The sequence below is a fragment of the Megalobrama amblycephala genome, linkage group LG1 (genome assembly GCF_018812025.1).
Source record: "Megalobrama amblycephala isolate DHTTF-2021 linkage group LG1, ASM1881202v1, whole genome shotgun sequence".
Classification (NCBI taxonomy): Eukaryota; Metazoa; Chordata; class Actinopteri; order Cypriniformes; family Xenocyprididae; genus Megalobrama; species Megalobrama amblycephala.
The window spans coordinates 9,069,134-9,096,246 of NC_063044.1; the positions used below are offsets into that span (position 1 = coordinate 9,069,134).

Below are 27,113 nucleotides of genomic sequence, written 5' to 3' on the forward strand. Positions count from 1 at the left end.
CTCATCGACACGACAGCCAGTAGCACAGTTCCTCAACAAATTGTCCATACCGGCGTGATGAATACGATCCTCAACTGGATGGAACTGAAATAAATACTTTGATTGTTGCGATCCTATCAGACTTATGATAGCAACCTGATTCGTAACAAAGCACTGTTCGCCAGAGGAGAACTGGCCCCCCGACTAAGCCCTCCATTTTAACACCTATTTGCCACTTGTTTGCCACCTAATGTCACCTGTTGGAGTTTGGGTTCCTTGCCGCTGTCGCCTTTAGCTTGCTTATTTGGGAACACTTGACATTTGACTTGACATTTGATATTCAACAGTATTCTTGACATTTATTCAACAGTGCTTTTATCTGCCTGCATTGACACTATTCTTTAATAGCTGCTGTGCAGCCAAAATTATGTACCAGTTATCAATGTAAAGCTGCTTTGACACAATCTGCATTGTAAAAAGCGCTATATAAATAAAGGTGACTTGACTTCAAGTTCGTTAGTATAGCATTTATAAAACTGCCGTACGACTGACCAAAGTGCTGTACAAAGGATCAGAATTAGGAAAAAAAAAAGATATAGAATAAACACAACTAAAACACAATAAAGCAGGGTCAAACCCCAAATTGTACTCAACTAAATGAATATGTAGAATAAAACCAGAGAAAACAAAGTAAAGGCAATAAAACACAAAACAGGACAAAAGTAAAAGCATTACAAACATAAAACATGACAGACCAATAAAAGAAAATTAATTATAAGTGTAGGACCAAAATCAGATCAAATGAAATAATTAATTTATAAGGAATTTATTTTATGACAGAGCAAGTGAGTCGTCCAGTGTTCATCTGCTTGTGCCGTAATAAGCTCTTTTAGCGGATATGAATATCCAACTATCGTGAAAACACCAATTAGAGCGCAGTAATTTTTAAGATCCACAGTTTAAGACATTAAATTTTACAAGCACATAATGCAAGACACTTTCTTTTAAAATCTACAAGAGACTTTATTGATCATTCTAACACAAACTAATCTAACACAAACACACACACAAACATTCATACACGTTGCAGAAAGAAAGGAAATGAGAAAGAGTTTCAGGAAAGAATTAAATGATGAGCATGATTTCTAGGCAAATTTTCACTTCAAAAGACCTGACCTGAACGAACCATGAATCATTAATTTAATGCACCAGTTCAGCTTTAGAATCTGGAAGTACTTGCTTGTCGACTTCAAATGTGAATCTCCTCATCAGCGTCCTTAGCTTGGAGAGAAGGGTTTTTCCGAATCAATGATTTGTTGCAGAATCTTTTCAGGTCCGGCATTGATGTCCTAAGACACAAAACGATCGGGTTGTGTGAGAAACCAAACAGTATTCATATAATTTTTTATCTCTAATACCCCACTATGTCCAACTGCCTTCAGAATCCGGTTGGTAAGGTTTTATACTTCAATGAGTGTGAGACATCTTCACATCTACCTTGTTTATTATCTCTTGTAGGAATGCAGGGAATGAGGAAAGGGTAGTATCTTCTCAGAGTGTTGTATTACATGTGTGACTACATGTCACCATCGATAATGTTCCCCAAACCTGCTGTTAGATCAAAAATGACTGACTAGGTAACAAAAACAATGAGTGGTGTAGGTAACTTCAAGTTCCCATTCAGTCGGTCACGTTCGAAGTACATCGGACAGACCGACGAATAGGAATCTCGCTAGAGAGGCCAATCTACTTCGAGTGTAACTAAAACGAGCCAATACACATTGGCATGCAATCATAAGCATCAGCTGTATGAGAACATGATCACGTCGACACGCCGGTCGTGACTCTTCTTTCTCCGGGAAGCTTGAGTCCCCTCTGTTGTTGAATAGCTGCTGCTTGTGTGTAAAAGCACAGCCGTGTGTCTGCCCGACACTCTGGGAGACTGTGGAGACCAGCGAGAGCAAACCTCTTGCTCCTCTGCGTGTCGTGTGCCGTCGAGCTGTCGAGCTGCAGCGCTGGTTGTCACGGCAACCCAGCACTCGCTCGGCGCTCTAGATGTGCGGTTTCCTTGCCTAATCTCTATTGTAGCGCCCTCTCTGGTGCACCAGAAGAGGTCTACTTTACTGATATGGCTTGGGTGACATGAGGTTGAGGAGTTCCTTTGAGGAACCAACCCCCTAGGGCCTCTAGCGCATTGCAAGCTGTGCAGTTTCTGGATTGGATTGCTGGTCCTTCTCATAGGGGAACCTAGCACTTCATTCAGAGCTCCAGCTAAGGGTCACACGTTGATTGCAGCATCGGAGAGTGTGCTGTTTTGCTCTGGAAATGAGGGTGACGCTGCCCACTGTAATGGTGTGTGCTTATGCTGACTCAGATTCAGAGTTTACAGCCATGCTTTCCCAGGTGTCCCGGATGTGCATGGAAAACTTGGCAGTATGGAGGTATTTTGGTGCCATAAATATGGAACGCCAAAAGTGCCCAAATCTGCATAAGTTTTTCCTCTCTCACTGCCCTCTTGGATGGGGTGGCTGTACACAGACTACACCCACCCTGCATGTGAGGCCAAGGCACTCTTTATGCATGAGGGTAGTTCTGAGCTGGGGTTGAGCTGCGCTTGTTGACTAACCATGATAAATTCACGGCGCAGGCCCTCAGCCAGACGATGTCCACCTCAGTCGTCCAGAAGCGCCCCCTGGCTTACCGTGTGAGGTGTGAGAGTTTGTCAAGCTAATGCTTTCTCAACACTCCCATCTCATGAGGTGGCCTTTTCGGTGACACTGTTGAGGACTGAGCCCAGCGGTTCTCCTCAGTTAGTAGTAGACCGGGGAGCTTCCCATGACAAACCATTGAGTTCCTCTTGGGCCACCCCTCAGTCTGCTCGTCGCCAAGGGTGCCATCCCCTGCAAAAAACTCCGGCCCAGCCTGCTCTACTGTGTCTGCTGCAAGGAGATGACGCCTCCCGTCTCTGCTGCTGTGTGAGTGGTTGGTGAGAAAATCACCCCTGAGACGGGCAACCCAGAGATGGGTGGGGCTGCTCTTTTTCCCCCCAGAGGAGGGCTGGGTGGTAAGTCCTTTTGTTGGCTTTGTTTCTGTTCCACCGCTGGTCCAACAGCCAGCGGTACCCAAATAATAAAAAAAAAAGAGCAGTTCCTCCATCTCCAGGTCTGAAGAGGTCTTGGAGAGCAGTGGGAGGAGAAAAACCTCACCACTCTCATCCCCCTCTTCCTTCGCCAGAGGGCAGCAGTGTGCAGTTCGAGAAGGCAGCCAAAGCCTCTCCTGCGCCCCCTGCTCGACCGTGGAACCAGGTAAGTGTTGCCCAGCACACTCTGACGCTGCTTCAGGCCACCTCGCAAAGAGAGCCCCCCGAGCCGCGTCCCTGTGTTCCACCTCGCTGCCCCACTGCGGGTACGCTGGTGGTCCCTTTGGTCCCGCTTGTACGGTCTCTGCGAGCCTGGTTAGTGCTCCCCAGCCCGTCTCGCTGGCTCATTCGGACCATCAGGCTCAGCTATGCAATTCAGTTCACCCAGCGTCCCCCCAAGTTCAGGGGCGTCCACTTCATTACAGTGAAAGATGTCGATGCCCCTGTCTTGCGTGCGGAGATCGCGGTCCTACTGGCAAAGGACGCGATAGAGCCGGTCCCTCCAGCCGATATGAGGTCAGGGTTCTACAGTCCCTACTTCATTGTACCCAAGAAGAGCGGTGGGTTACGACCTATCCTGGATCTGCGAGTGTTGAATCGGAGCCTTCACAAGCTACGTTCAAAATGCTCACTCAGAAACGCATTTTCGTGCATCCGACTGACCAAAGTGCTGTACAAAGGATCAGAAGTAGGAAAAAAGATATAGAATAAACACAACAAAAACACAATAAAGCAGGATCAAACCCCAAATTGTACTCAACTAAATGAATATGTTAGAATAAAACCAGAGAAAACAAAGTAAAGGCAATAAAACATAAAACAGGACAAAAGTAAAAGCATTACAAACATAAAACACGACCAAGCGGCAACCTCCCCCAGTCTCTCTTGAAGCCAATACGGAAGTGACTTAAACTGCAATTCATCGACTGGCCGCTAGGGACAGGCTCCAAAAGAGAGCAGAATCTCATTGAGTCCCATGTTAAATTGGCCAAGTTTATAGCAGAAAATAACATGTTTACAAGTTGGTTCAAATTGTGGTTTTGGTCTATACTGCTAATTTTGCCCTTCATGACAACTCTGAGGGGGTTGAATTTTTTCATAACTCATCCGTTTAAATTATATTAAGCCTTAAAGTTCTGCATAATTAAGGGCGTGGTCATTTGAGTGACAGGTAGATGCCGCTGCTGTCTGTGAGCCGTCACTTTACCTCAGCTAATTCCAGCCACTGAATATGGCATCTCAGCCGTATTTGTGCTTTTTTCTTAATTATTTTATACAATTATAAAATATGGCTTTCTGCATTATATTCGAGACTGATGTGTGTCTGTGTAGATGTGCATGCATGCTGAAGAAACAGAACACACGTTGTTGGATCATGGCATTGGCTGAAAGTTTTGGTTGTAAGATTTACTACAATGACAATGGCGGGAGGATATCAAAATCCAACAGCACTGCTTGGATATTATAACTAAAACATCTGCACTATTTTGAAAAAATGTACTTTGGACACGGGCTCATTTGTTTGTTAGATACGATCGTATACAGTTTTACAATATAAACGCTGCTCAGATTGCATTATTTCTTGAAGAACGATGACAGAGAGCAGATCATTCAGAAGAAATGTGATGCAAACAATGGACAAAATATAAATCTTTCATGGACAAAAAGTACTGTTTTTTTGTTTTGCAGTGGACACCCATATTTTACCCAAGTGCCACAGATTGGATTCATCTCGCAATCTCTATTTCATTATAAAGGTATGAAGTCCCATTTGATTTTCCATGTTGTTATTTGCACACCCAACACAAATTACTGGTGTTGGAGCATCTATATCTTAAAAAAAAAAAAAAAAAAAAAAAACACCGTAGATTGACAGTAAACCTTTAGAACTTTCTGATGATAAAACTGATCTTCATTAATAATTTATATAGTATCTAGATAGATAGCTCCTTTGACTGCTAACATGGTCACGTCGAGCTAGGCGGGCGTGGTTTCAGCAACCAGTCACATCAGCTCAAACCACCTCCCCGCCTCTTTGCCCATTTTCAGTTATCCGGGAGTGACGTGCGGTGACGCGCAGCTAAGATGGCCACGGCCTCATTTACGCGTCAAAACTGCTGTTCAGAAATCTATGGGTGACGTCACGGACACTACGTCCATAATTTTTTACAGTCTATGGTTTTGAATCGTTAAATAGCTAAGAAAGTGAACCCATGTCGTGTGACTCTTAAAGGGACAGCAGTCCAATATTCCTGCTGCTGTCTGTCATGTTAATCAAAGAACAAAAGACAAAGAAAATAACTTTCTGCTCTTGACTGTATACGTTTTATAACTTTAATGGTAAGAATTATTTGCAATAAAAACTACAGAAATTAAGGTAACCAATGCAAAATAACACAATGTGTTATTTTACATTTGATTACTTTAATTTCTGTAGTATTTCTTACCTGAATAAAAACCCAGTTAACCCGAAAAACTTAGTTTCATAGCTCTCTTTATTCTTTTGCATTTATTTGAACTGTTTATATTTTATTACTGACTTTTACTTTTTTTAATGAAAATAAAACTCTGCATTGAAGAAAAGTAGATTTTTGTTTGTATATGTTGTCATTTATAGTTCTTAGAAAGAAAATCTGAATCTGCAAAAAATATGTATTGGCCGAACACACTAACAAAAAATCGGAAATCGGAATTGGCCAAGAAAATTGCAATCGGTGCATCTCTACTAAAAAGCCTCTGAATCCATCTAAATATAACAACAACAGCATATCAAAACAGATAAATCAACTCATCAGCTTACAGTGTGCAAGTCTCCTCAGCTTTCATTGTCAGTTGCACTCCCTATTGTTGCTGGCAACCATATGCTGTAAAAGCTGGCAACCCGCGTCTTTGAATGAGGGGGCGGGCCAAACAATATTTTGAATTTGGACTGCAGTACCTATTTTGAACACTGGGTGTCATTCCTACAGAGAGCCCCTTTAAAAGACTCGTCTCGGCTCGACTCGTTTATGTGTGTGCGTGTGACATTCAGGCCATCAAGCTGTTCAATAAACTGTTTAAAACACACAGTCACCCGATCAATACTGAGATTCTACATGTTTTTACTTAAAAAGGCTAAAAAGAAGCTGCTTTAAGAGACATGAGCTGTGTCTCATTTCGAAGGTTGCGTCCTCTGGAGGTCGTATTCGGAGGTTGCACACGTCATCGAGGCTGTATCATTTCACAAAAGTAAGTAGGACTCTCCGAATGCGACCTTTGAAAGCGTCCTTGTTTCACACGAATTCGGAGGATGCATGAGGTGTATCCTTTGCAGCCGCAAATAGCCCACAATTCTTTGCGTCGCTGTTAACAACCGTCATTTATTAGATTTTTTTTTTTTTATTGTCAGCATCGGCAGATAGCCTATACATGTACAAGCGAAAATGTGGTGTTTAAATGTAAGTAGTTTCAAGCTTGTTTTTTTTTTAAACTTTGTTCTTCTTAATATCCTCCTCCTTTGTCTCTGTAATATATATATGTACATAAGCCAGCTCTTCAAGCATTAACCAAAATAAAACAAGTAAATACATTCAAATTATTTTACAAATGTATTAGTAATTTTCATTCATTTGCTGGGAGTGCAACGGCTGCCGTGAACGCATTGGCATAGCAACGATATATATCCCGTTTCCTTTCCTGCCTGTGTGTCATATGAAGGACGTCTCGTTTAATTCTGGTTAAAGGCCCCGGTATACTTCAAACGAAATCGAAGAACGAACTGATGTGACGTAATTTCGAACAAAATCAGGCCAAAACGAAGTTCGTTTTGTGTTCTTTTTGGAAGTTCGAAACGGCTTGCCAAAGCGAACTTTCAGGAAAAGTTCGCTCCAGCAGCAAAACACCTTCGTAGCTACTACCATTGGTCAGTGACGATAACGTAATAGGAGGTGTGCGCTGAGGCTCCGCCTTCACTCGCGTGGGCGCGTCTTTGGGTGCTTCTCAATATCCCTCATCTCCTCGCTCCTCCGTCCTCCATCCTATGACCCGGAAACCGTTTGACCTCAGCCATCTTGAAGCATAGACATATATATATTTTTTTTTTTTGCAGAACTTTATTGAACAGAGAATTTAACAACCACAAATGGCCTGGTACAAAGTAGAAAATTTCTTAGACAACAGACAAGCATCCGACAAAGAACAAATGATTATATAAAAAAACAAAAAAACAAAAAAAAAAAACAAAAGGGTCCTCTGCAAGATCGAGATCCTCTATCAAATTATAGAGGATTACAGCATTATTTTTCTTCATTAATTTCAAAGAAAAGAAGAAATTACACAATTCCTTATGAAATATGAAAAAGTTTGGTAGTGTTTTCAAAAATCTGTTTTTATGCAAGAAAAATTTTCCAAGAATAATAAATGTGTTAATTGCCAAGTCATATGTTTCTTTTTCCATAAACATACCAAATATAACATTTTCTTTTGTTAATACAGGTAAATTTTCAATCTTTGGATATAACCATTAATGCATATCCTCCCAAAAGGCACAGGCGTAGTTACAGTCATAGAAAAGATGTTCTGTTGTTTCGATCTGATCATCACAAAAAGAGCAGTTGTTAACATCAAGACCAAATCGACATCTTAACATCTTAATCTTAACTCTCTGGAAGGATATATACCATTAATAATTTTAAAGTGGACTTCCTTTGCTTTTGATGTAACTGGGTATTTAAGGTATTTTGTTCTTAAGACCTTAACTTCAGCTTTAGAAAAGTTTTGAGAAATTGAAAGTTTATTTGAAGAAAAGGGATATAATTCCTTAACGAATGCTTTTCTAATTGTGGTATTAGGTAAATTTATATTAGTGAGAGAAACTCCATTCACCAAAAGCTTAGGAAGAGAAGGGGTTACATTACTTTGAGAAAAATTGAGAGACAACTGAATTATGGATTGTGGAATTGCTTTGATAATAGTATCATATTGTTTCCTGTCAGTTAAATTAAATCTTGAACAAAATATATCAAAAGAAATAATTCCAGTTTTATCTAAAATATGTATCACAGACCATATTCCTTTCTCCCACCAATTTTTGTAAAATAAAGACTTATTTCTAAAAATCACATATCTACAATTCCACAGAGGGATATTATGGGGACTAAAGTTATGCTTGTAGATCAATTTCCAATAAAGTAAAACCTGTTGATGAAACAATGACAATTTAACAGGGAGTCTTTTAAGGTCATAATCGCATCTAAGGAGAAAACTGATTCCTCCTAATTTCATAAAAATTTGGCTGGGGATATGAAACCAAAAGCAATTTTCATTTTTCAAAAAAGATCTTAACCAGTTCGTTTTAATAGTTCCATTAATACATTCAATGTCGATTGCTTTTAAGCCTCCTTCTTCATAATCTTTGACCAAAGTTCCTTTTCTAATGTAGTGTGTTTTTCCTTTCCAGATAAAATTAAAATTGGCTTGGTTTATAGCTTTTATTACATTTTTAGAAAAGGAAATTGAGTAGGCAGGGTAGATAAGTCTAGAGATGCATTCCATTTTTGTGAGAAAAATTCGGCCAATAATAGAAATATCTCTTTGAGACCACAAATTTAACTAAGATTTGCATTTCTCTAGATTATTCCAAATGTTAAGATTATTAAGTGAGGTGTTATCCTTTGTAATGTGTATTCCTAGGTATTTAACAGTATCTTTTATAGGAATATTGTAAAAAGTTGATAGAGAGGAATTATGAATTGGTAATAATTCACATTTTTTAAGATTTAATTTCAAGCCAGATGCCTTAGAGAAAAGCTCTACAGTTTGAAGAATTTTTGGAACTTGATTAATGTTTTTCATAAAAATGGTTGTGTCATCAGCCAGCTGACTGATGACTAATTGTTTGCCAAAAACTGTTAATTTTTCAAAATCAGAGTTTTTAATAAGAATGGCAAGCATTTCTGCAGCGGCGATAAAAAGCAGAGGAGAGATAGGACAACCTTGTTTAATTCCTTTATCAATTAAAAATCTTGATGTTGTACCCTGTGGTAAGATAACAGAGCTATTAGTGTCTTTATAAATTAACTTAACCATGTTAATGAAATTTTCTCCTAATCCAAAAAATTGTAATGTACGAAACATAAAATTGTGTTCGACTGTGTCAAAAGCTTTAAAAAAATCTAAAAATAAAATAAAACCTTCATCTTCAATCAAACAATTATAATCCAGTAAGTCAAGTACAAGACGTATATTATTGTGAATTGAACGCCCTGAATTGAAGCCTGATTGTGTCTCTGAAATGATCTGTGAAATACCAGTTTTAAGTCTGTTAGCGTAAATATGAGTTAAGATTTTATAGTCATTATTAAGCAGGGTTATAGGTCTAAGATTGTCAATTATTTTAGGATTTTTCCCAGGTTTGGGGATGAGAGTGATAATTCCTTGCTTCATAGAAGGTGGAAGAATATGAGAGACAGATATTTCTTTTAACATATGAAAAATAGGGTCTTTAATGTACTCCCAAAAATGTCTATAAAAGTTACTTGTTAATCCATCTGAACCGGGCGATTTGTCTAATGATAAACATTTCATGGCTTTTTCCACTTCATCCACTGTGATATCTGCATCACACAAATTTTTAAAACTCTCATCTACTTTGGGGATCCAATCTTTAATATAATCAAAGAAAGCATCAGCATCTGTGTGTGAATAAGAGGAGGAGTAAAGTTTACTATAGAAACAGTAAATCTCCCTAGAAATCTTATTAGGATCAGTACATTCTTGATTATTGATTAAAAGAGCCTTAACACCATTACGCTCTTGTCTCTTTTTCTCCAGTCTACAAAAATACGCAGAACTCCTTTCCCCCTCCTCTATCCACTTCGCCCTCGATCTTATATATGCTCCTTTGGCTTTATCAACATAAATGTTATCTAGTGATGATTGTAGGAGAAGAAGTTTTTGTTTGTCATCAGCCATTAAAAGGGTTTTAATACAGATATTATTTATTTCTTTAATTATTTCCAATTCTTTTTTTCCCCTATTCCTGTACATAAATAATAAACACTTAATACAAGACCAAAAGCAGGAAAGAATTTATTTGCTGTTGCTTGCTCTCCGTCTCCCATAAAATATGGAGATCTGACGTACCTTGTATTTTATATATTCCCATATATGTGTGTGGTATATAATTATAATTTTTCTCTATACGTTTTAAGAGTTGAGTCACCAATTATGTTGTTAATTGTAGCTATGATTTTTTCACAAAATGGTTCCCTATTTAACAAATTTGAATTAAATTTCCAGTATCCTTTTCTCCTCTGATATGATTCAACGGGTTTAAGAGTAAGTTTAAGTCAGTTAGAGGTGCGGCAGAAACTGTTGAGCTTGACTCCAGACAAGAGTTAAACTCGGAGACTAACCAGAAATCTATTCTGGATTTGCATGAACCATCTGGCCTAAACCAAGTGAAACATTTTTAAATTACTATAAGTATTAGGGGTGTAACGATTTATCGTAGATGGTGGTCTTAATCAGCTCTCTAGTTCAGTAGTGTTTCGGGCACACATTGAATCTTGCAAGGTTTAAACGTTTCTCATGTCAGTCTCTGCATGGTCGCGTGAGAAAAGTCGTGGCTTTCTTTCACCGCAGTGCACAGCAACAGCTGTGCTCACAGAAAAGCAAAAGACGCTTGCGATGCTTTGCTTTAAGAAGTTCTGTGGGCCCGTTCAATATTGCGTCTTTTCCGCGTGCAAGTCAGTTATTATTTTCAAATGTAGCTGCGCGGCAGGCGCGCTCATAATTGGATCAACGCGGTCGCGACGCGCATGCAATTCCCAACTTCTCAGAATGCCGCAAGCGCACCGCAGGTCGTGTGACAAGAATCAACCGATCAGCTATGGCCTTTCCGTAACAAAACATCAAAAGCTCAGCCGAACAGCTGATCATAGCTGTACATGGTGGTTTTTATATCTTATCTCCATCAATATATCTCGTAGTAAAACTAATGCAAGGGCTAGAAATCATTTATCCTTTGCAGAAACATCCTGATCCTCTTGGAGAGCTCAGTTCATGGTTGCATAGCAACGACCGACGCCACAGGAGCGCAAGCGCTTTGGAAAGAAGGAGAAGCGGTGCAGCCGCGCCTTCCACGCGCTTTTAGACGCGATATAGTTCATGTTAAATTTAACATTTTTTTTCAGTGACAGACAGTCCTATTCAACTGTTAATTTGAATACAGAAGGTTTTTATTCAAATTTTATATTTATTTATTTTATTGAAATGTGATCTTGTATGTACAACAAGGAAAATTATTTGTTGTTAACTAATTATTAGTTTTTTTAATAAATCTTGTTTGAATTTCAGTTTCATTTTGTTCAAAATATCGTGATACGTATCGTATCGTGAACTCCGTATCGAGATACGTATCGTATCGTGACCTGAGCGTATCGTTACACCCCTAACTATTATATCCATATATATTTCCTAAAATCAAAAAGTTTTCATCCATTTCAAAAACACAAATTATCCAATGACCACAGGTATCCCTAACAGTTGTTAAGATCTTCCCAGGAAAGTTATACAGAAGTATAGCAACACCTGCTGACCTATTTGAGCCATGAGAAAAAAGTATTTTATCTCCCCATTGGTTTGACCAGAATTTTTCATCTAAATCAACAGAATGGGTTTCTTGAAGAAGAAAATACTGAGCTCTTTCATTTTTACAAAAAAGGAAAATTGATTTTCTTTTAACAAAATCTCTTAGACCCCTAGTGTTAAGTGAAACAAAAGAGAACATCTGATCATGAGAAAACATAGAGAAATAAGAAATAACAATAGAACAAAATTAGTGTAGTGATTCTTTTTTTTTTTCCTTCTCTTTTTAGAGTTAAGTACAAACCCCTTTCAAACATTAAGTGCAGGCAGATTGAGTATAACAGTTTTTCCTTTTGCTATTTTTTCCCTCTTTTTCTCTTTTACACTTAAGAAACTAACTTAGCCTACTCATACTTGAAGAACATTGGTTAAAAGCTTATCCAACCATTTGAACGTTTCCCCCTGTAGACCTTATAACGTAAAGATATCTAAATGAAAATGAAAAAAAAAAAAAGGGATTTAAAAGTGCTGCTGTAGACAATAAGGGAATTATTTACCCACTTTTTTATCCTCCAAATTAATTAAAGCAAACTTAGTGTAGCAACATCACTTAACTAGCAACGTACAATTAAAACAACTTTAAGGTTGGAGGAGAATCTATTAACGTAAAGACTTTGAAGCTTCGAACCTGTTAGAGTGAGAGCTAAGTGACCTGCTTAGGCCTGAAACACAGTCTAATCCATAGTAACCCTTTTACCGTTGATGTATCCCACATGTCCTCTGTAGTAAACGTTTTGTCCTGCTGCCCTGGCTTGCTCCATCTTCGGCCATGCAGCGGCACGAGCTTCTCGGTCAGCTTTACAAAAGTCTTGTTTGAAGTGAATCCCCAAGTCTTTGCAGAGCCTCGAATTTTTCGATAACTTCCAGAAGGAATCCCTGTGGAATCGCATGGTGAATTGGATGATAGTTTGACGATCTTTCCCTTCTTCTTTTCTCCCGATGCGGTGAACAGCATCAACAATCGATTCCATCGACGTCTCCCATTGTGGCGCTAACTTGGACAGGATGCTCATGACAACGTCTCGGGTATTTTCGTCAACTCTTTCTTTCAGACCATGTATTTTAAGATTCCAGCGCCTCTTGTAACGTTCCAACTCCGTGACCCTTTCTTTCAACTCCTCATTTTCCTTTACGAGACGAGGCATTTCTTTTTCCATGTCTCGTATCTTGACTTTACACTCTTTGATTTCAGTAGCATTCAGCTCTACTAGTCTGGTGATATTAGCTACCATGACCGAATTTTCTCTTAACTGAACGCCAAAAGAGTCAATTTTAGAAGTTAGCTTTTCAATAGCATCAACAAGAGATGCGTTTGAAGCCTCAGAAGAATCCTGTGAGGACTTAACTTTCGAAGGTGGCGCAGAACTTTTAGTTGGAGTAGCGGGGGAAGTTTTTCTCTTGGTCCCGATACTGGTTGTAACATCCATCGGCGTCGGGTAATTATGGTCCATATTAGTTTGGCCTGAGGTTGTGGCTAATCTAGGTTCAGGCTTCCCACTCGGCATGTTCGGTTAAAACTTCGAATAAAGTTTAAATCTGTGTTGTTTAATGCGTCAATTGCTCATTGAAATGCGTGTAAACTTAATTACTCAATCACCTTGTTTTCAAGTAAATTTCAGGGCAAATAAACGAGAGCTTAAAAAGTGCTGCTTGCCTGGACCGCCATCTTGCCGCCCCCCCCAAGCATAGACATATATACGTAGACGCCTCATGACGTGCTGGAGCGTGATCCAGCGTCGCCGCCATATTGGTTGGGTCTCTCCACTCAACGCTAGCACCAGAGTCAATCGGAGTCAACGGAGAGCGAGCAATTATGCCCGTATTTTGTGCAGTTTATGGTTGCAATAACCGTCGCAGTATTGATACCAGATCGCATGGGATTACATTTCACAAGTAAGATTGAACAATGATTTAGGTTATTTTACCATTTATAAAATTATAAATGAGTGAGTGTGAGTGTGAGTGTGAGTGTTAGAGTGTGTGTGTGTGTGTGTGTGAGAGAGAGAAAAATAAATTCAAATGAACAATCAAACTTGTTTCTTTATTAAAATATAAAATTCATTCATTTATACCATGGGCATCGGAAGCAAAAAAAAAAAAAAAAAAATGTGGGTGGGTCCTCCCTCCAAATTTTATTTATGCAATTTTATATATATATATATATATATATATATATATATATATATATATATATATAATGTATAAATTAGAAAAAAATTTGATTTCCTTGGTATACATATGTATTTTAAGACATTTTAAGGTCAACAAATTGGATAACAATAGCTTTAAAACCATGTCAACAAATACATACATGCACGCAGTTTTGAGGCAGCTTTAATCGCATGTTTGGTAATTCCATGACTTAATTTACCTCAGAATAATGATGGCGCATGCCGTAGTTTCTTTAGCGCTTTAGTTAAACTATAATAAAGTAATATGCAGCGCGCGCCGGCGCATTTGCGCGAGCAATTCTTGAGTTCACGCTTCGAGCACAGTAGGCTATAGCCTAACGGCTGATAGGAGTTTTACTGACATACCCCTGACAACATCTCATCTGACCACAGTTCACTGTTGTTCAGCTGAAGCTACCTTTTCCGCGCTCGTTTGACTTGCGCCTGGTATGGCGTTATTTTACTGTCAAATGTCGAGAGCACATTATTGTGACGCGAGAGCATATCAATGTAATGCGCGAGCGCAAATCTGTCCGCTCGCGCGCGGATTTCCTTTGCTCTCGCGCAAATCTGTCCGCTCGCGCGCGGATTTCCTTTGCTCTCGCGCAAACCTGGACGCGCGCTCTCAAATATACAGTGGTCTCTTATGAACTGCCTCTCCTCTTGCTCAAATATTGCATGTGCACGCTCAAACTGTTTCCTATGTGCTCAAACGTGTCCTGCGCGCTGAAACTGCACCTGTGCGCTCACGAATCTCTCCGTGCTCTTGCAGAAATTAATATGCTTTTGGATTAAACGCTGTCAAAAGTTATCAACCAATCAAAAGAGAAGACTGATCCATGAAAATGATACGTGGAATCTTATTGGCTGAGAGTGAACTGCGCCTGGAATTCTTTCTACAAAAATGGATATTTCGTTTCTTTACATTTTAATAATATTTAATCATATTAATCAAAATGCAGGTCATATCTTAGAAATGGCTTGGAATGGGGCGCTTGGATGTTTTCTATACTAATAAGCTTGTTTGTCTAACTCCATCACATTACAGGACAAACCCCACTGAATGATTTATCCAAAACCATCATATTAGCCAATATCATGGACCAAAACATTAAATTAAACATTAATTAAAAACAAAAGATTAAACAACTAATTTAATGTTATAAATCAGTCTATTTAGAAATGTGTAAAATGTTATAAAGCCTATTGAAAAATATGTATTAATTTAAATGAATTAATTACAATATCGTTTGAAATTAATGAAGACATGTTTCGTCCAGTGTTTTTAAACGAATTTCTTGAATGAATGATTCTGATACATCAAATACATTTTAACAGTCACTGGTCACCACTTACTGGCAGAACAGTGTAATAACATTAGTTTCAAAGGTCATTTATTGCTGAAATCAGTGTATATTCGGACTATAAATTGTTATTGAAATACCTGCATTATTATTTAATGTTTGCAACACAGAAGTAGCAATAGTGTGTTGTTGAAAATACTTTGTGAAGCTGTTTAAAACATATAGCTTACATGACCACTGCTTTCAGCGGCAATTCAAAAGCAGGTTTAAATATTCCGGTATTATCGTAATTTCAGAGGTTTAATAGACATAACTGAATCGTTGTCATTTAAGAATAAGATTGCGTTCTTTTGATTAATTGTGCATACATAAGAGCTTAAGTATTTTTGTATGTCATGTTTTATACCAGACCTCATTGACTATGGTGGTATGTGTGATCTCCACATTTTAAGTATTAAGGGAATGATGATTTGACCCTGATCTTGTTCGGTCTTAAATCAGAAAATATTTGTTGGTAATACTTTACAATAAGGTTTCATTAACATTATTTAAACTTCATTAAATATTAATGCAGTTAAACTAATAATGAAATAATTGACTAATAATGAACTGCACTTCTACAGCATTTATTAATATTTGTTAATGTTAATTTCAACATTTACTAATACATTATTAAAATCAAAAGTTGTATTTGTTAACATTAGTAAATGCACTGTGAAGTAAACAACCAACAAACAGCTGTATTTTTAACATTAACAAAGATTAGTAATTACAGTAATGTATTGCACATTTTTAGTTCATGTTAGATAATACATTAAAAACCTTATTGTAAAATGTTACCTATTTTTTATATAAATTTCAGCACAAAACGTATGACCACAATAACTTTAAGAAACATTTTTTGTTTGTTTGTTTAGATAAATCGGGGTTTGACCTGTAATGTGATGCAGTTATAGGTTACATTTGATAAATATTATTAAATTGTAAAGAAATGAAATATATATTTTTGTCGAAAGAATTCCAGGTGCAGTTCACTCTCAGCCAATAAGATTCCACGTATCATTTTCATGGATCAGTCTTCTCTTCTGATTGGTTGATAACTTTTGACAGCGTTTAATCCAAGAGAGATTCGTGAGCGCACAGGTGCAGTTTGTCCCAAACTCACTCGTTCACTTCCTGGAGCAAATCAACAGTTTATCAGAAAGAACCGTCCATGTATCAAAGTGCAAAACTTCAAAGTGATAAGAAACAACAGTCCATATTTTCTTTGAATTTCAAGAGTCCAACAGCCTCTCATGACTACAGTCCATAAGGTTTTCTCAAAATTTCAAACTTCCAAGACTGTTCAAGGCAATATTCCTCAGACAAAACAGTCCATAAATTTCAAACTTTAAAAGTTCAAAGAATGTTCAAGGCAATATTCCTAAAACAGAACAGTCCATAAGTTCAAGGGGCCAGACTGTAACAGTCTATAATGCAAATTGCAAATTTAACAGTCCATGGTCCCTCTTTAGTGCACTCCATACACAAAAGGCAACTGGTAACAATATTGCTGAACAGGTGGCAACCATGTTGACAGTCCATGAGCAGACACATACGGTAAGTTCTGTTGTGGTGTCTGCAAGATCCCATTTTGTTGCCTGACATTATAAGTCGGTGTACCCAGTTCATCATAGGTAAGTATTCTTGGTGGGTATCTTTGCCTTCTAGGTGGCTGGTAGGTTTCCTCTCTTTGACCCTCTTGGTCACTTTCAAGGGATGACATGGGAGCAGGAACTTGTTCTTCAGCAGGTAAGTTCAACTCTTGTTCTGCACTGTCGGTCTCCGCAGGTGGCTCCTGATCCTCTTGGTCACTCTCCACAGATGACATTGAAGCAGGAACTTGTTCCATAACCCCATTTGGCTGCTCCTCAGACTCTGTGGTAGGTAGTGGTTCGAGACTTTTAGGTTCAACAACGTTGTTTAGTTGAGGTCCTTGTGGTGATATATAATGAAAATCTAATTCATCTTCGCTCTCTTCCTCAGACTCAACATGGCTGACTTGAGGCTTTTCCAATGTATGTTTTGGTCTGATCTTTTGAGGCGGAACAGTTTCAAGAGGTAGGTGGTCACAAGGCATTAATAAGTTGCGATGGAGGACTCTGGATCGTCCATTTCCCTTTTCTGGCTTTACTTTATAAATTGGAAGCTCACCACCCATCTGTCGCACAACTACATGGATACTGTCTTCCCAGAAATTACGGAGTTTACCAGGGCCTCCTCGTGGTGTTAAGTTCTTTACAAGAACACGATCACCTGGCTGCAGTGTGGTACTTCTCACCTTACTGTCAAAGTTCTTTTTGCTCCTGTCTGCAGATTTTTGAGCACACTCTCTGGCGATTTTATACGCCTCTTCCATTCCGTGTTTCCATTTCTCCACATATTCTTTCTGATTACAGGTAGGCATTTCTGAATTCAAGCCAAACAACATGTCGACCGGCAGTCTTGGAGACCTTCCATATAAAAGGTAGAAAGGAGAGAACCCTGTGACTTCTGAGCGGGTACAATTGTAAGCATACAGTAGCTTATTCAAGGAGTCTTTCCAATTCGATTTTTGACTTTCTGTGAGCGTTCTTAGCATTTGTAACAATGTCCTGTTAAAACGCTCGGCTTGGCCATTGCCTTGCGGATGATATGGGGTCGTTCTGGAGCCCGTGATGCCACAGTATTTTTGGAGCTGTTCAAACAATTGATTCTCAAACTCTCCACCTTGATCATGATGGATGCGAGACGGGAAGCCAAACTTTAAGGCAAAATCATTAAAGATACGATCTGCAGCTGTTTTACCCGATTTGGAAGTAGTGGCATATGCTTGGGCGAATCGGGTGAAATGATCTACTACCACAAGTATATACTCATAACCTCCTTTGCAGCGGTCTAAGTGAAGGAAGTCAATTGAGATCAATTCAAAGGGCTGAGTCGTAATTATGTTTGTCAATGAGGCTCTTGTCTCATAACAGGGCTTTTTCTGCTTCAGGCATCTGCATGTTTTTGTGACATAATGCTCACTATCTGCCTGCATGTATGGCCAAAAGAAACGTTCACGGATGAGTGAGAGAGTGCGATCTGTACCTGGATGGCCCATTTCATCATGAAGCTCTCGTAAGACTGTTCTTTTAAATTTCTCAGGGAGGACCAACTGTGTGCGTGTGGAAGTGGTTCGGCAGAGGACACCATCCTTATTAATGGTAAGCTTTCCCCATTCACGAAACAGACATTTTGTTTTGAGGCTGTATTTTTTTTAGATGTTTTACTTGTGGTTTGGTCCCAGACAGTTTACATTCATATACCGGACTAATATCCTGGTCATTAATTTGAGCTTCTTGGATCACATTCACTGACAAGGGAGTTATTGTCGGGACTGCTGGACAGGCTTCAATAGATGAACAGTTAATTGAGACTGACCATGGGATGCTGGGACCCTCTTGAGCTTCTACAGCTTGCATTGTTGCACCAATTACATCAGATGACAATTCCTCACAACACTCTTTCATCATAGTTCCTATGTCAAGGGGCAGTCGGGACAGCGTATCAGCATCAATATTTTCACGGCCTGGGCGATATCTGATTGTGAAGTGGAAATCTGCCAAATCAGCAACCCACCTGCAACCTGTGGCATTCAATTTGGCAGTTGACAGGACATATGTAAGGGGGTTATTGTCACTATATACGGTGAAAGTTGGAGCATAATACAAGTAATCACGAAATTTGTCGGTGATTGACCACTTCAAAGCAAGAAATTCAAGCTTGCCCGAGTGCAAGTGGTAGTTTTTCTCAGCAGCTGATAGAGTACGGGACCCATAGGCAATCACACGAAGTTTCTCATTTTGCTTCTGGTATAATACTGCACCTAAGCCTTGAGCTGATGCATCAGTATGCAGTATAAAAGGCTGTGAAAAGTCTGGGAAAGCCAATACAGGGGGCTGGAGCAAACAGTCAATTAGTTGTTCAAGAGTGCTCTGATGTTGTTCCGTCCAAGTAATGGGCTTACTCGATGGCACACCAGTTTTCATGCATTTTGTCTTTGATTGTCTTTGGCTATTTTTCAGGTGAGCATTATGTTCAGGAGTACTTTTTAACAGGTCATACAAAGGGCTAGCAATGCGAGAGAAATCTTTAATGTACTGTCTGTAGTAGCTAAGTAGACCAAGAATTCTCCTCAGCTCACCAGCATTCCTTGGTTGTTTGTCTTTCAGGGATCTGACAGCTTCTGTGTCTGCGGGATCAATTTTACTTCCCTCTGCAGAGACTATTCTACCCAGGTAGCGGACTTCAGATTTGAAAAGCTCACACTTACTTGGCTTAAGTTTGATGCCATGTTGCCTAAGCTGTTGCAGAACTTTTCTGACATCCTGGACATGTTTCTCAAAGGTCTTACTAAACACCAAGGTGTCGTCGAGGTATGGGATGCAGATCTCATCTCGCAAGCCTTCTAAACACTCTTCCATACATCGTTGGAAGGCTGCGGGACCATTCATCAGCCCGAAGGGGATACGCACCCATTCATATAGGCCCCATGGTGTCACAAAAGCAGTTAGGTGTTTACTCTCCTTTGACATGAACCCCTGGTGGTAGGCCTTCCCTTGATCTAATGACGAAAACCAGGAATTACCACCAAGGCTGTCCATAATGTCCTGCACCCTCGGAATTGGCTGTCTATCTGGGTGAGTCTTTCTGTTCAGGTCCCGATAATCAATACATAAACGGAGGCTGCCATCTTTCTTTCTTACGCACACGATTGGAGAAGAGTAGGATGAGTTGGATTTTTCAATCCAGCCTTGAACTATGAGGTCATGCAAGTATTCTTTCATCTCACGATACAGAGGCTTTGGCACAGACATGTAAGTACGATTGACTGGCTCATCATCTTTAAGTGAGATGCTCAGTTGCAAATTTCTGATGCACCCAATGTCGCTGTCTGACTTAGAAAATGAATGGCACTCTTCTCTTAACATTTGCTGTACTACCTGTCTCTGGTGTTTATTCAGGTGGCTGACATCGACAGGCGGGTCCCATTCATCAGTATCCGTTGCCTGGATGTGACATACCCCAACAGAGGTAGAGTTTACTGGCACCTCAAACATACTAGCAGGTAAGACATTCTTGACCAACTGTAATGTACCCATTAGGGTCTGGCCCATGAGAGTTAGATCATGATCAGTGTCATTGTACATCTCAATTGTGATATTGGTTGGAGCCCCCTTTTTTAGACTCACTAGACTTTCAGTGAATTCAAGCCCATCCGGCCATTGGGGGTTCACATCAGGTTCGAAAAGGAGTGTGCTGTCCTCTTTAACTGGTTGCATGTAGACTCTGCATACGACCCGTACAGTACTACGTTTTGGAATGTTAACATGCACTTTTGTGGTCTTTACTGTATATTCACATGAGCTCTCTGCACTCAAAAGTTGGATAAATGTCTGGACTTTGCTCCTCTTTAAGCTGGGGAATGCAGCTTTCACAGTTCTCTCCAGCATACTGTTTACAGTGTTTGGTTGTGCTTGTTCAATGGAGTTCACAATTTGTTCTATCACATTGAAACCTATGATAGGGTGTGAGAGATTTTGACCCCTCGCTACGAGCATAGGAATGACAAGTTCAGCTTGGTGAGATGCTGGTGATGATAATCTGAATGTCACTTCGACATATCCAATATAGGGCAGATTAATGCCGTTGGCAGCCACAAGGTTCAACGTATTTGGAGCCTCAAGGATATCGGAAACAGCTCTCAATGGGACTTCTGGTAAGTATTCTTGTTTCCACAGTTCATCAATGACACATACCTGAGAGCCAGTGTCCCACAGTGCTTGAATTTGTTGGCCGTGCAGGTAACATTCAACGAGACATTGCCTCCCCACTAATGACGTCACAGGAGAATGCTGATTAACTTTGCTTCTGCAGGGGGCGTGAACACTCATGGTCATGCAGGAGTTTGACACTGGTTTCAGTGAGTTGATACAAGTTTGCTTGTGTTCAACCCAATGGTGAGTTTGGCAGTTTTTAGAACAATACAGTGCCTTTTTACATTGTGAACACTGCTTCATTTTCTTCTCTGTTCTTTCACAGGCTGCACATTTTTGGGACTGGTCAATGGATCTGGTTACTCCCTGTCCCGCGGAAGTAACCACTCTCCATTTAAAGGACTCTCTCTCGAAGGCTTAATGCCACGAATTCTACATCCTGCTTGAAAGTGCTCCCCACTGCCACATCTAAAGCAATGCATGCAACGGTCCTCTGTTCTTTGCTGCTGACAATTGAAGCACTTTCTTGCTTGGGAATGAGTAGTCGGTGCATAATATCGTCGAGGCATATATTGGGGTTGAAATTGAGTGTTCATTCTTGTTTGGTTGGTACCCGGCGATGCCCAATATGGTTGCACTGGACACTGAACAGTTTCTCTGTCAGAGGCTCTCGGTGTAGGAATAGGGCATTGTGGTGAGGCAAAGGCTGGTTGCTGCAATGATTCTCGAATGTGAGCTATTTCAACACTGAGTGTTTTTAGTGATGCTACATCAGTTCTCAATTCTTTAAGTTCTGACAGCACACTGGAAGATGGTTTTGGTCCGCTTGAAGTCACACTGGGTTTCTTATCAGTGGTTTCATCACTGGACTTGACTGAATGGACAACAGTAGGGGTGTGCTGCACATGGATTTTCTTTTTCTTTTGTCTTTCTGCCTCATTAGCACAAGCAATATTTAATTTCTCCAACAGAGCCTCATCTGTGGTTTTCATGTCAAGGAGGAGGGGCTGCATGTCTACTTTAATGCTGTCACTTTGGAGACCGGTGAGTACAGTATGTAAGAACATGCTCTGGACTAACGCTGGATCGTATTTTAGGCCTGATTCTACTTCTTGGGATGCAAACAAGATTTTCTGACGCAGGTCCAAAACACGCATTAGGAAACTCTGAGGTGTTTCTTTGTTCCCTTGACATTCAGAAGTAAGTTGCTTATAAAGTTCGGTTGCATTTTTTTCTTGGAAGTGAGAACGTAGAATTCGTCTGAGTGTAGGTAGAGTCAGATTGGACTTTCCTTCGAAATAACTTCGTAACTGCAAGCCAGGAGAAATGGCACGAATGACTGCATCACAAATCTCACATTCTGGGTAGCCTCTGCTCAGACCGTTCTCGATCTGGTGAGCCAAACTTGAAAAGGTCAATTTCTCTTTTTGACCGGGCTCACCGATTTGTCCAGAAATTTTGAACTCTTTGCACCAAGGTGGGCTTAAATGCTGAACATTCACAAAGGGTTGCGGGTGTGCAGCAATTTGTGGTTGAGGCTGGACACTACTTTGTTTTGTGCTCAATTCGTCCAATTGTTGCATTTCACTCAATTTTTGTTTCATCGCACACTTTAGTTCATCTAACTCCTTTTGCAATCTATCCTTTTCTGCGAGTTTGCGTTGTTCTGTTGACTCATTTTCAGTGACTGTACTCAGTTCTATTATTTTATCTCTCACGCTTAATAGTACAGACATGCCACCATCTTCTAGCTCTGTTATGTCCTCTTCAAGATGTTGAGGGATGTGAGAGATCAGAGACATGCGTGATTTAGAAGGGACTTTCTCTTGATCTGATATGTTCAGGAACTCACAAACACTGAGAAGTTTGTCTTTGGATAGGGGATTTAACATGGCGATGATCTCAACTTGCATTTCCTCTAGCATGGTCATCTCCATTTTGACACTAGAGTGGGTCTTTTCACTGAGTTGGGGCTTAATTGAGACAGTGAATTTATCTGTTTCACCTGATGATCTCCGTGGCCTCAGGTTTACAGTTCTTTACGTCTTTCTTGCCTTTACTGCAGGAACTCTTTCCACTCCACTGTTGATCTGGGTTGTTTTAGGGGATGTACTGCATCAAAAGTTGTCTGCCAGGTAAGTGACGACCACCCTCTGAAGAGTAGATCCCAGCGGTGCCTCCAAATGTTGTATCTCTGAAAAGAGGGAGATGAACAAACATAAATCTCGTGGTTGTTTCCCCACTGTGAACTTTATGTAGAATTTGTTCATAACAATTGACAATAAACTTTGCAAAACAGCATCAATGGTCTTCTCTTTTCATTTCACAGATTTTTACAATGAGTACCATAAGCTATTAATTATAAAATTTTTAGTTAATTATAAAATCTTCAGTTATTTATAAATAATACATTAATTAATACATATTATATAGCTGTTTATGAGAATATCTGATACAATTCAAAATAACATGTTAATACTCTTTAAACAATTATCTTGTCTGAAAATACATCAATATCTTGGATTCTCTGTAATTCACTTACATTTCAAATACATTTCTCAATATATTCATGTTTTTTAAAGCAATTCAACCAATTGGCACTAAACCAACAACATTAAACATTAAATACAAAATACGCAAATATTAAACACTCTACATGTGATCTCGCACCATTATGTAGGCCTCGCGCCATCTCATGGCTGAGCTCGTACATCTCTAAACTAATAAACTTTTAAAACATGTTTAACAAAATGCAATCGGTATCATTGTAACATCTACACACTCTTAAACATTATATCATTAACACCTTATAACAGTTTATCATTAGAATACCTGAAAAGAGGGAGATGAACAAACATAAATCTCGTGGTTGTTTCCCCACTGTGAACTTTATGTAGAATGAAGAAACCCGCGAGATCTCCCCCTAGTGTTCCAGCAGGCCAGAGCAATCGATCACACACCTTAAATGTGCCAAACTAATAGATCACCGATGAACTCAAAATGATAAACAAATTACATATGTACATTCTATAAAGTTTTAAACATTCACAAGATCATATGTAAAATATTTTTTACTGTTTCAGATTTATGAATTTAATTGCATATTTCAATCTATCACATTTAATTGCACATTATGAATTTAAATGCATATTTCAATCTATCACATTTAATTGCACATTATGAATTTAAATGCATATTTCAATCTATCACACGTCCAGGTTTGCGCGAGAGCAAAGGAAATCCGCGCGCGAGCGGACAGATTTGCGCTCGCGCATTACATTGATATGCTCTCGCGTCACAATAATGTGCTCTCGACATTTGACAGTAAAATAACGCTATACCTGGCGCTGAGGTATGGAATTACGTTTGTTCCAAAAATAATGAACGTAACTTTTCAAAAAAACTAATAAAAATATAAATTGAAACTGAATAAAATGTCTTTGAAACTTAAAAAAATAAATCACAGGCAAAATGTTTGACTTTGTTTTTAATACACTGCATGTTTTGCTAACAGTTTCTTTTCGTTCTTTCACTGATCTTTACTTACAAAAGCATTTCCAGAGTTTTCATTTATGCTTCTGAAGTTTTCGTTTACGATCCCAAAGTTTTGGTTCGTCTTTCTGACACAAATCTCTCGCGGGGGCGGGGCCAGCAGTGGTGTGTTCTCATTGGCTTACTGAGTTTTTGATTGACAGCTTCTTCTTGACCTGGAAGTGAAGACGTCAGCGTTGTGTTTACAATTACATGTGTCGAGGTGAGCGTCTGTAAGCGGCTTCTTATTTCATTTTAGTGATGTAAAGATAGGAGTTTTTATTATTTTATCTGTAGCTGCTGCTACTATGGTGAGATGATTTCTTAGGCCTAGCACAGACGAATGATATAATCATCATTATCATCAGTCATCGTCGTTATCTGGATACTCGCGGTAAGTCAGTATTTTTTACGTTTACAAAATCAATATAAGTAACATTACTTGCTTTTTCAGATGGAGAGGTATTTTAGAGCTCATTTAGAGCCCACTTTATACAGCAGTGTTGTGTTGATTTAACAACATTACAGGATCTGGTTATGTACTGTACATACAGCCTTGGATTAGATCATATTTAAAGGGGAAAAGGTAGTCTTTAATAATAATACATATAAAGTACTGTGCAAAAGTCTTAGGACACCATTAGATGTTGTTTTAGCAATGGTATAGTGACCATATAATTTTTTTTCAGTCTTCTTATTAGAATATGACCAGGAAATACTTTAAATTTGTAAGCATTATTAAAAAACAGGGAAAAAAAGACTTCTACAGGCTAAAGTGGCAAGTATTTAGTGACCTCTCCTTACACTTGAGTAATAGTGAGAACCTGGCTCTCTCAAACATAAATGGAATGGAAAATGACTGGAAGGCCAGGAAAACTTTCAAAATCTGATCACAAGTTTCTCCTTTGAAAAAACTGGAAGTCTAGGAGGTCACATTAAATACTGATTTTTGCTTATAGAATCCATTTTGTTCACATGGATGGTCATTAAAACATTGCTAAAACAACAAAGCTAAGACTTTTGCACAGTAGGCCTACTGTATGGCTAAATGCAAAACCTAATACATGAAAGTAATTATGGCTGAAATTATATATAATTTGTTTGAAATAAATATTTTAAGTCTGCATAATTTGTTATGTGGGAATTCAAAGCAGTTTGTATTGTTAGATTATAATACATCTGATTTCTTATTTTCCAGGGAGTGGAGCAACTTTTCCATTAACAACATTCTGATGCTGACCCAGAGAAGGGAGTGGTAGCCCCAGAGATCCACTGTCCCCAACAGACAAGAATCTTATTTTGTTCAGACACATCACCTTTGACTGACTGGGATCTTGATCTTCAGACACCAAATATTTTAATTTTTTTGGAGCTCTAGATTAAAACAAGACACAGTTCACAAACACACAAGAGGTTGTACTTTATTCTTATTAGTCCATACTGATCTTGGATTAGCATACCAAAAACATATGAATGTTAAAGTGATAGTTCACCCCCAAAAAATTCTCATATATTTTACTCACCCTCATGCCGTCCAAGATGCGTATTACTTTCTTTCTACAGATAAACATGAATTAGGATTTTTAGGAAAATAATACATGTCTTCGAGTCCTAAAGACACATTAATCCATGCGACCCCAGTGGATGAATCAATGTCTTCTGAAGTGAAACAATAGATGAGAAAAATACTAATAATTTAAACTGTTTTAATTATTAACAATCGTTTCCCACCAACCATCATACATGTATGGGTTACAGTCCACTTATGAGATGGACACAGAGATGGACTATTTTCTTAAAGATATTTGTGCTTATGTGGAGAAAGTCATACAGTCAAACCAAAAATGTATTCAGACAACATGAACATTTCATTCCATTCATTACGTTTATTCACTATAGTTTAAAAAATGGTAATAAAATGAATTTTATGAATTTTACACATGTATTCTATAATAGGTGCTTGTGCATTTTTATAGTAATGTACTGTATATCATGAGAATACTGTGGATTACATGAATATGCAGTTAGTGTTTTGTGGATTCTGGTCGTTCCTTTCACAACATAATTGCATCCAACACTTTCACTTTTATACTTGTGTGTATGCTGTAGTGACAATAAAGAATTTAAATTTATTTGAATTGATTCATATTTTCATTTATTCAACTGTTTTATATATATATATATATATATATATATATATATATATATATATATATATATATATATATATATATATATATATAAAGTCACAATTGAAACTGTTGATGATTGTTAAAAAAAAAATCTACTTTTATATGTTAGATGATAATGTTAACTAAATAAAATTATTAGAATGATAAAAAATGGCAACAAGATCATTCTTTGTGTGGAGTACTGAAATGCCCTTTGAGGTCTATACCGTCTTACAGCAAGCCACGACTGTTATTTTCATATTGTTTGAATCCTTCAGAATTGAGTGATCATTAATTGTGATGGTGTATGTGCATATGCTAACAATGGGTAGAGTGATGGCCATGGTTGCAAACCTTGATTACCTGGTTGGAGTGAGACTTTCTTGACGGCTGAATATATACATGTATAT

At 38.7% G+C, this 27,113-nt stretch overlaps 1 protein-coding gene and 1 long non-coding RNA gene across 2 annotated transcripts in view; both read left to right on the plus strand.

Moving 5' to 3' along the window:
* Positions 1–27,113, plus strand: part of LOC125280859 (gastrula zinc finger protein XlCGF57.1-like) — a 1,316,469-nt gene that overhangs the window by 476,790 nt on the left and 812,566 nt on the right. The window lies entirely within an intron of this gene.
* Positions 24,342–26,664, plus strand: LOC125243873. Its single transcript, XR_007179164.1, has 2 exons — positions 24,342–24,926; positions 25,731–26,664. It is a non-coding gene; the product is annotated as an uncharacterized LOC125243873 (long non-coding RNA).